This window comes from Triticum aestivum, chromosome 2B, assembly GCF_018294505.1.
Source record: "Triticum aestivum cultivar Chinese Spring chromosome 2B, IWGSC CS RefSeq v2.1, whole genome shotgun sequence".
NCBI lineage: Eukaryota > Viridiplantae > Streptophyta > Magnoliopsida > Poales > Poaceae > Triticum > Triticum aestivum.
Genome location: NC_057798.1, coordinates 801,478,014 through 801,488,570, shown reverse-complemented (window position 1 = coordinate 801,488,570; position 10,557 = coordinate 801,478,014). Strand labels below are relative to the sequence as shown.

The 10,557-nt window shown below is 43.3% G+C and overlaps 1 long non-coding RNA gene and 1 pseudogene across 1 annotated transcript; both read left to right on the top strand.

The window, feature by feature from the left end:
• Positions 1–5,946: 5,946 nt before the first annotated feature.
• Positions 5,947–7,508, top strand: LOC123039725 (patatin-like protein 3; annotated as a pseudogene).
• Positions 7,509–7,631: 123 nt separating this feature from the next.
• On the top strand, positions 7,632–8,007 carry LOC123042890 (uncharacterized). Its single transcript, XR_006418929.1, has 3 exons — positions 7,632–7,662; positions 7,789–7,818; positions 7,902–8,007. It is a non-coding gene; the product is annotated as an uncharacterized lncRNA (long non-coding RNA).
• The last annotated feature ends 2,550 nt before the right edge of the window (positions 8,008–10,557 follow it).

Genomic DNA, 10,557 nt, shown 5'->3' with positions numbered 1-10,557 from the left:
TTATGCCTTGAGCATAGGAATGAGGGAGTAGGTCTCCAACAGAATAGGCGATGATGCTAGGAGAAAAAGAAGACTTTGATCTGGTTCTTCAAAGAGGTACATCGAGGAACAAGTACATGGTGCTACTCGATGGTCAGCCAGATTCTGACTATTATTTTGGGATGCCAAAGAGATATCACATGATGTTCGACCGCTGGGGAATTGAAGTATGGTACTGGTGAGATTGTTGCATTCAAGAAACGGAAAGAAGAGAAAAGTTTGAGCAATGGTAGTGGTAATTGTTGTATTGAAAAGACGAAAGAACAAAATTATTTCAGTAATTGTAGTATTGAATCTTGCATTAAAAAAAGAAATAAGTGAAGATGTTGGAAGAGCTTACATGTCTTCTTCTTGAAGTGGCACCTGCAGTCTGACCTTTTTGTAATGGTCGATGCTTTTTTCTGAAAGCTGTAGCTCTATGCTTATGTGCTTCCACATTTTCATTAGTTTGCTGGTTACATTGTTGAAGAATTCTATTGTGCCTGGATATGCAGTTGAAGAGTTAAGGAGTTCAAAGCGTCGTTTTTGCATGTTAACTGTGATGGTGAAGTAATGATTTATAGTTTCGTCTTGCTCAAACCCGCACAATGAACATGGTAGAAGGAACTGCAAAACACAAAATAAAAAGAAAACATTTCGAAATCTTCTTATATTTAGAAACATAAAGTAAAAAGACAACTTTGCATAACATATTCGCAATTTGTGTTTTGTTTTTGAAACAACTGATCTCCTTACCATGTTATAATCTTGCAGTTTTTCTTCTTCTTGCATGTTGAAAAATGATCTAAGCGTTGCAGGTAGTAACTTTTTTGTCATCTGTTGTTGATCATTATTTTCATAGCACACTGGATCTTCGTCGTCGGCTTCGCTTATTGAGTGCTGCTTATTTCGTCACAGATAGACAAAGGGAATTTGTCAGTTCAGCTATAGGGGAAGTTTGTCTATTTATAAAGTCATATATATTGTTTTAAACGTGATTCTTTTGGTGTGATATTTACTTACAGTGTTTCTTAAAGGCAGAATCTTTCTCCATGTGCCATTGAGTTGTTTTCTCAAGATTGTTAGCATGGGCTCGATTGCTTCGGTGCGTACTGATTTACCGACCTTGAAGCTTTCGGAGACATGTCCTAGATTTACATCAAACTTGTCCGTTGTAATGAAAAGCTGATCCCTGCAAAGTATATTTAGAAAAAAAAATTAGTTCACACATGATACAGTCAAAATGATTGTGTGTAAGAATTTTTTCTGTGTTAGTTGCATGAACTTACATTTCTCCCTATGTCCATGGCTTGCATACAATGTTATACAGGTCTACGATGGCTTTGTTGACGGAATCGCTATCTTTGCCCACTTTCTCCACTGTGCAGGCGATGATTTTGAATTTAATGTAAATAATTCCAAGTCACAAAGATCATAAGATAGCAATTATGTTTTTATTGTCTTGCATGCTTCGATGCTGGAAGATATGTCATGTCTAGTGTTGTTCCTTTCTTGTTCTCCTTCTGTTTCCTGCGGCATGTTTTGTTCTTCTTTTTGCGTTGTACCCTTTTGTTCAGTTTCTGCCCCATCCTTAATTGAGTTGTTTGTGGTTTTCTTAGCATCATGTTTTTCCTTGTCAACCGTCATGTCTTGCTGGTAGTATTTTCCGTCTTGTTTTTCAGCCTCGACCTGGATGACACTGACCTGTCTGCAAGGGGAATTGGCATCGTACGACGGCATATGGTTTTCTTCGATAGTTTCAGGTTCTTTCTCTGGAACAATTTGTGTGCTTGCTTCATTGGTTGTATCTCCGTGGTTGCCTTCTTCGTGTTTCTGCATTGTCATTTAAAAAGCATTGAAATAATTTAACTTGCTACTTTATTTTAATAATAGCAGTTGTTATGGGAAAATAGCGAAGCGTTCGGTGCGTGCTTTGAGTTATTTTGATTGTGATTAAGTTGTCATTTTGTGGAAACATTTTGTGCAGCTTCACCTGTTGAGCTGCCATTGGTGATGCTGACTGTTCCACCTGTTCTTCGTTGGGTGTTGTTTCTTGGGTACCGTCCTGTTCTTTTTTTTGGTGATCATCGTCACTGTCATGGTTCCTATCTTGCAGCTGTTCAATCATAAAGGTGGTAAGTTTCAACCATGGAACTACTTTATATTTTCGTAGAATCGGCTTATGTAACTTTACCTTCTCAGTCGTAGCTGTTTCTGTTGTCTCTACTGCTGTTCTCGTTGCTGCTGCTGACTGTTGTGCTTGTTCTTTGTTGAGTGGAGGTTTTTGGGCATCTTCCTGTTCTCTCTTTTGGAGTTCATCGCCGCTGGCATCATTTTTGTCTTCTAGCTTTTGAAACACACACGTGGCTAAGTGGCAGTGAATTTGAGCTTCAACCGAGCTATTTTATACTTTCAGAGGATCAACTTATGTAATTTTACCTTTTCAGTCGTTGTCACTACTGCTGTCTCTCCTGCGGTTTTTTCGGTGAGTGAATATTTTGGCGCTTGGTCTTCTTTGACGTTGATGTCTGCCGTTTGAAGAACATGTTGCCCTTCTTCAGTGGCCTCCTTTTGCTCATCTGTCTCCTCTCTATGTGATCGAGGAAAGTAGTGAAATGTGAAATGCGTATTTTTGAACTATAAGATCATTCAGAGGTATTATGTGTTTTCACCTTTGTACTTGTTACCGCTGATTGTTCTACGTGTTCTTCGTTGAGTGGTGTTTTTTGGTCCATCTCTTGCTCTTTTTCCTGCTGTTCATCGTCACTGACCTTGTTTTTTTCTTGCGGCTGTTCAAATATAGAGGTGGCAAAGTGAGAGTGCATTGGAGTGAGTACATGTGTGGTAGGATGGAGTTTATTTGATTGTGCACGTGGCAATTTTATAGTTTCATGCTTGCAGGTTTCGTAACTTTACCTTTTCAATCGTTGACGCTGGCGCTGTCTCTGGTAGCTGTTGTTTGGTGAGTGAATTTTTGGTGGCTTGGTCTTCAGTGGTATTATTGTCTACCGTTTGATGAACATGTTCGGGTTGTTCATTGGGCTCCTCTGGTTGTGTTTGATGGTCTTGATTGTTGGTGCTCTCCTGAGCTTTCTGTGCCTGCACCAACACAAAAAGTATTTAAGAAATGGGTGCATCTCTGATTGTTGAGTTACAATTTTTTTTATAAGACCTCTTTCTCTGGATTTGCAGGTCTGTCTACTGCTGTAACTACGGCTTCTCCTTGTCTCGTTATGTCCTCTCATTTTTGTTGTTCAATGTCTATGCGAGTGCTTTCGCTTGCTTCCTCTTCCTGTTCAATAAAAAATTGAAATTATAGTTTGAACTTCATTTATATCTCAGCTTTGTAACCTCACCTCTTGAGATGTTGTTGTTTGATGTTCTGTGTGTTTTCCAGTTTCCTTTGGTTGCGCTGCTTCTTGATCTTCGAGATCAATGTACTTGTTTGTTTCCTACCCTTGTAATCCTTGTATTGCGGTGGTGGTGTGTATTATGTAGTTCAGACATCATAAATGGTTTGAAAAGGGTTTGTTGTTGATTTTTTACCTCTATGTTGATGACTGGGTTATTCGTGCCTGCATCGAATGTTTCTTTGCCAGGTATAACAATCTCTAGTTTCTCATCGGCTTGGATGTCTTGTGTTTTCTCCTTTGTACTCGTGATGGTGATCTGCAATGTTGTGGCACTGGAAATCTCTTGTGCACAAACTTCCTGTTCTGTGACTCCTTCGTCTGTTTGAGGTTCACTATGGGGTTCAATTTCAACACTAGTTGTCTCTTGGTCTTGGAGTGATTGTGATACCTGGAGTTCAAACAATATGAGTTTGTGGTTCACTTTCTTTCCTGCCATTATGAGTTTCCGGTGTGGGGTCTAGTGGGCTGTGGAATTTTACCTCCTCTTCGTTATTTTCTTCTTCTTTGTCGTTTGTTATGCTAACGGTTGATTGTGGGCAGCCTTTTGCATTTGGTTGACGAGACTGCTGACTTGATTGTTCTCCAGCTGATCCTATATTTTGTTGGAGGTTTCTTAGTTCACTTATAACTCTATCTAGTTTTGAAAGAAAAAATTTATGTTCATACTGACCTCTTCACTGGTTCTGACGTCGATCGTATCTTGTGCTTGTGTTGGGGTAGTTGTTGTTGTAGCACTGTCTGTTGTGAGGTTGCTTTGTTTGTTGCGTTCATTCTTGTTTTTGGGGTTGTTGACGCCATCCTGCTGTTGGAGTTCATCTTGGCCTGGCGTGCTATTGGTATGTTCCTGAAAGCATTGACACATCTCTTTTTAGTTGAGGTAAGAGAACAGGGTTTTGCTTGCGGATGGCACCATGCATTACTATTTATTTACCTGTTTTTGCTGCTTTATCTTCTTCTTGTCAATGCCCACGTCCCTTGATTTTGTTCTTCTCTTCCTCTCTTCGTCCTCTTCTTCTTTCTTACCTTTTGTCCTTTCTCTTTGGTCTGTTGTGGCTACTATTTCATTCGTGCGGTTGGCATCGACTAGTCTACTTGATGCTGCTGGAACTGCTTGCTCTAGCGTCTGCAGGGTCGCGTTGTCTGTGAGGTACCTTGTGCAAACTATGTCCTGAAATTGTCTGAGTTGTTCTAGAGAATCCATCTGGGCAATTGTTTGTTGCACGACTTTGTCCTTGTTTTTTTCATCCAACATCTCACTACTAGGGAAAAGCCTATACACAGAATCTTACCAGCAGCGCTCCTCAAAATACGACGCTACTGCTATTTAGCAGCAGCGCGTGATAGCAAAACGCGCTGCTGAAAGGAAAATAGCATTAGCGCGTCCACCGCAAAACACGCTACTGCTCTAATTGCCATGACCTCGCCCCCCCGCTAGTTATAGCAGTAGCGCCCTATAATGAACCGCGCTACTGCTATGGAAGTTAGCAGCAGCGCGCTTCGAAGAAAACCGCTACTGCTAAGATCAGCCCAAAAGTTTAGTCCCACCTCGCTCCGTGAACAGGGTGTTTACCACCTTAAATATGTTATTTCTGAAACTATCACAACCAGTTGGTCTTCACTGAACTCTATGTGTAAAATTTGTGGCTGCAATATGAGTCCTCTCCGGTTCCTATCGGAGAGGACTCATATTGACCATTCAGATTGTACACAAAAAGATCATTGATGGCCAATGTATTTTTGCATCGACGTATTTTTGTATAGTTACACTTAGCAGTAGCAGTTTATATGCAAAGTGCTACTGCTATTCAGATTAGCTGTAGAGCATTTTGGCAAACGCGCTACAACTATCCCTACCTTATCCCCACGCGCACGACCGACCCTCTCTCTCACTCACACTCTCACTCTCGCCCGCATGCCGATAACCGTCGTCGTGCATCGTCGCCGCCACCGCCTTCGTCCGTCCACCGCCGAGGTACTCCCCTCCTTCCGTCCCTCCTCCATCCTCCTCACACATCCTCCCTCCGCCTGCGGCCGCCCCTCCCTCCTCCCTCCGCCTGCGGCCGACCCTCCTCCCTCCGCCGCCGGCAGCCCTCCTCCCACCGCCCTCGACCTCACCGCCGCCACCCGAGCCCACCCAGCACCGCCGCCTCCGATCCCGATGCCGCCCTCGCCGCCCCTAGCTACCTCTCCGTCGCCCCCCACCCCCTGCCACTAGTTAGTACTAGATTTAGTACTAGTAAATGTTAATTTAGGTTTCATAGCTAGTACTAGATGTTGCTTAGTTAGTACCAGATTTTTAGTAGTACTAGATGTTAATCTCTACTCCTAATGCAGCAGTTGGTAGTCTCCGCCGGTCAATTTTCATACCACCACTTTCGTCCTTTTTTTCGTAGGTTAACCTTCGTAGATTTTTTTCGCCCACTTCCGACCATCCCGTGCAAAACAAAAAAAAACATAAGCCACCATCCGTCTGTCGATCCACCCGATGCGGCCACCCTATCTCCCTCGTCTAGCAATGCAGCACCGCCCCAATCTCCCCGCTCCGCCGCTGCCGCCCCAATCTCCCCACTCCGCAAAAATTAGACGAACGAGGCTCCCTCCCTCCCTCGCACCCTAGCTACCCCTCGTCTCCTTGCATCCAGCCGCACCCGCCGCCGCACCCCAATCCCCGATCTGACCCCCCTCCTCATGCCCTCTCCATCCTCCTCCTCAAGATGTCACCATCGCCTCTGTTCATCTTCTCCCGCGCCGACGCCGTCGAGGCCGAGTCGTTGACTTCCCGCTCTGGCAGGTCTGCGTGGCCGCGTGCGGGGCGTTCGTCTTCTCCCGCACCGACGCTGTCGAGGCCGAGGCATTCGACTTCCCGCTCTGGCAGGTCTGCCCGACCGCGTGCGGGGTGGGGCCAGCCGAGGTGGCGTCCCTCGATGGGCGCACCAGGCTTTGTGCCGCCGCAGCGGCTGGCAGGACCGGCGCCGACGTGGCCAACCCCACTGCCGTGGCCGTCACCCACGTGCTCCACAACAAGCGCGAGTGCCCCTTCACCGCCGGCACCGGCGACCTCGTCGTGCTTTCTCTTGGCGGGAACGCCGCCGCCGGGTCGGGCGCCCGCGCGTCGTCCTCCAGCCTCCTGCGCATCGCCGGCACGTGCTAGGCCGACATGGTACGTCCCGATTGCTTCTTGAGCATTCATTGCACGGACATAGTCGTATAAATTTGATTACCCATTTGGACTAAGATCGGGATTCAATGTAAATTGCCTGATTGAGTGGTGGCTAGAAGCCCTTGAATTACTTCCTGTGCAGTGCCACAAAGAGTTCTCCTCCATGTGCATGACGATTTGGTGGATGACATGGAAAGAGAGAAATAGTAGGATCTTCAACCAGAGAGCTTGTGATTTTCTAGGCACATGCAATTCGATCACTGAAGAACTTCGAACCTGGCTGCACGCAGGCATCAAAGGAGTGAAATGGATTGAGTAGTCAACATATGAGCTACCATGTTTCTATACATCTGTAATTAGTTCTTAGTATTTTCCTTCATTTTTGTACTTACGCCACCTGATTACGTTCCTGCCCTGTAACCTGTGGTTTCCCTCTTAATGAATAAAAAGCAGCACCTGCTGCGGTTCGTCAAAAAATAATTGTACCATCGTCACGTACGCGGGGCTAAACAGGACTGTGGGTGTCTGTGCTTTTCAGGTGGACCAAGCCGTATCAATGGCGTTCGGAGAGAACAGAGCAACCAACTATATCTGCATCCTGGTGGAGGTGCCGATTCTGCCGGTTCCACAATGCAAGAGCCCGTGGCAACGCGGCAAACTGAAGCTGTTCGCCGGCATCGCGCAGGGCGTCTTTGGCGTCCCAGCAAACCCTACCTTTGGGCTGGCGCAGGGCGTCTGGCGTTGTAGGAAACCCCACCGCGGGGCTGGTGCAGGGAGTGGCCGACCATCCGACCCTGCTGAAGCCGCAGGGTGTCTCTGCCAAGTCCATGGTTGTCGAGTCCAAGGCCGTCTCTGTCCAGGCCTCCGTGGTCAAGGCGAATTGCACTAATATCGATGTCTGCCCTGAACCGTTGTAAGTTTATTGACCGTGTGCTTCTGATTTCTAATGTATTCTTGCTGTTTGCATTTCTCTCATTCGTACCCTCGTATTACAAGTGCATCTAAAAGCTCTTGTGATGATGGAAAGTCTACCTCCAAAGGACCAAAAAAGAAAATCGGTCCTAAAAGATCGTAAGTTGATCACTAGATCCATATACACGTCTGATACCGTGCTGTGTCCATCTATTCATCGTTTCATGATCTGATCCATGGTTTTTGTATTTGCAGTTCGCCTAACACATCTACTATCAATGATAGTGAAGTATATCAAGCTGGTGCTAAAAGAAGGTTTGTGTTTATCCTCTCTAATATATTTTTACTGTTGTTGTACTTGGTTGGTCGCTAATGCTTTTTTGATACAACGTAAGCAGGACTCTTAACCCCTCTATTCCTCATAAGGAGAGCTTGGAATCTGAAGATTTTTCTGCAAAGTAGGTTTCCCTTTGGCTCTAATTCATGATATTTGGTAACTTGCTGCTATTGTAGTTTTATTGATAACCTGGTGATTTCAGATACCAACAAAAATTTATTTGCCTACATAGTATTACGGTTGCAGAAGTCCTTGTGGATATCCTATACAGTATAAATATGAATCACCACTTGGTGGATCCCTGCCGTTTAGAGCTCTGCTCTGTTAATGCTACTTTGAGTCTAGATGGCATTAACTACAGAGAAGGGATCTAGCTAGGTTTGCAATGGCATGTGTACTATTGAATCATTTTAGTCTCAGGCTTTCCCTGCAAAACTGAAGTTCATGTTTCATGTTTGGATTAATCACGGTGTAGTCTGATGGTAATTTGTCTACTTAATGTAGTTTATGTATTCTTCCACAACTTCATTTCAAGCTTTCAGAGTTAAAGTTTTGGGGATAGTTTGGATGTTTTACACAAGGCATTATAATTGCTCTATATTATTCTTAATTTCATATATCATCACCTTAGACTACTCGAACTGTCGGCCATGCTTTGTGATCATGTGCGACGAGCATATTGTTTGGTGCTGCTATTTTCCATTCGCTGCTGGGTTGCTTCTACTCTCCACCAACCTGTCAAGTGGCAAAGAGTAGGTTTGACCTCAATTTCGATGCAGACATTGGATGTGATGCATGTACTTGCTAATTAAGTGATTTGGAGCTTGCCCTCAATTAGCAATCTCAAAGAAGTGGGGTTTATGAATTTTATCATTTTTCAGCTTGAATGGACTGTAGCTTCGCTTAATTGACTGACAGTTGTATTTGACTGCATAACTGGATTAATTGATTTCATGGCAGATGCCGGTTTTGACCTTGGTTGATCATGCTTTGTTCCGTGTTTGACCTGCAACATATTTTCTATGCATTCGCAGAAATGGTAACTGAATAATTACTTCATACTACAGAACATCTTGCTTAATACCCGAGTCCCCGGCTCTCGTTGCTACATGTTTATCTGCCCAATAACATGAATTGATTTTTTTCACCCAAAAATGTTGAAATCAACTGATTTACATACACAATTAAATAGTAAGCATCGCGTTTTATTAGCAAAAATTACTAGTTCATACACAATTAGAAAGTTGCATGAAGATTACATTATTTTTCTTGAACATGTTCTATTGTAAAGATAAGGTCAGAGGCATACCAACACAATGCTCTGTTTAGTGAAGTTACAAAACCCACCATCATAACTGATAATTCTGTGTTTTATTGTCTGGTGAATATTTATTCTGTTTCAATGCTGACAAATTGGCCCTTCGTTGATCGATATGGTTCCCTTTGAATGGCATGAAGGAGGAATAAGGGTTGCTTCTCAATCCCTTTTGGTCTATGCTAGCGTGGACGGAGGGTGACCCAGGCCTGTCCGACCAAAGGTGGTCGGTGAGCCTCTTGGTCTGTGCAGGTAAAATTTCTCACTCCCTTTTATCTTTCTGTGACTTCTTCTTTTGGGGCCTCCCGAATTGGTTTGCTTGGTGCAATTGAGAAAAATAAGATGACCTGGTGAGGTGAGGAAAAAACATAAAATGGGGGCATGCCAAATTGGTGGAGTTGAAGCATGTGTCCTGCTTACACCATCTTAGGAACATGGCAGAGGAAGGTGTTGATTAATTGGTAGGCAAATTAAGCATTTCATGGTAACCCTCGGTTAATCTAACATGAAGGATGGAGTGTTTCCATGGTTGTGAATTTTTCTCATAGCAAGTTGAACATAGAGCATTTACGTGTAACATAAAGCTTCGTATAATGGATCATGTTTGCCCTGTCCAGTTACTTAACTTCTAATAACATTGGGCCTGTAAGGAAGTGCTTATCTAATAAATAAATATACTCATGCTTGATTTGCATTGTTGATTGACAATATGGTCTCTACTGAACCATTAAAAATACCTGGCTTCTTGATCTCAGACCCAAAATATGCTCTCTGTTGCTATTGTTTTTCCCAATTAATTCTACAATTACTCCTTTTATTTAGTGATGTATTCTTCATATGCTTAACTATCTCTTCTTCTTTTTTGACACTGAAGATCATTTATAGTAATTCATTTTCATTCATCCTGAAATTCAGTGAACGAACATCAAATATATCACATTAGATGATGGGGGAAACTGTACTTGTAGTGCTTCAGTTCTGCAACAATGGACTCCCTGAAGTGCCAACACCTTTACATGGATATTCAGGATATTTTTGAAGGTTAGAGTATGAAAGTAGAACAACAAGTCCCATTACTTTGGGAAAAGTGTCCGGCCATAAGCTGATAAAAGTTTAATTAGGATGATAATCTAGTTATTTTATGCGGACAATTCTTTGCATACTCCCAACTTGTATGTTCTTATTTCTTTCATCTCATGGACATTACCTTCCTGAAACGAGAGGTCTATGTCTTCTGAAGAGCAAATTGTCAGAATAATAAGTTTCTAAATCCTGCCATATTATTGCATTTATTTGACTACATGCATGCGCAAATTTTACAGTCGACAATTGCATGTACTGAAAAATTTAATGCATCCAGATCTTAAGAAGGCCAACAATTGGACCAGGAAACAAAATCATA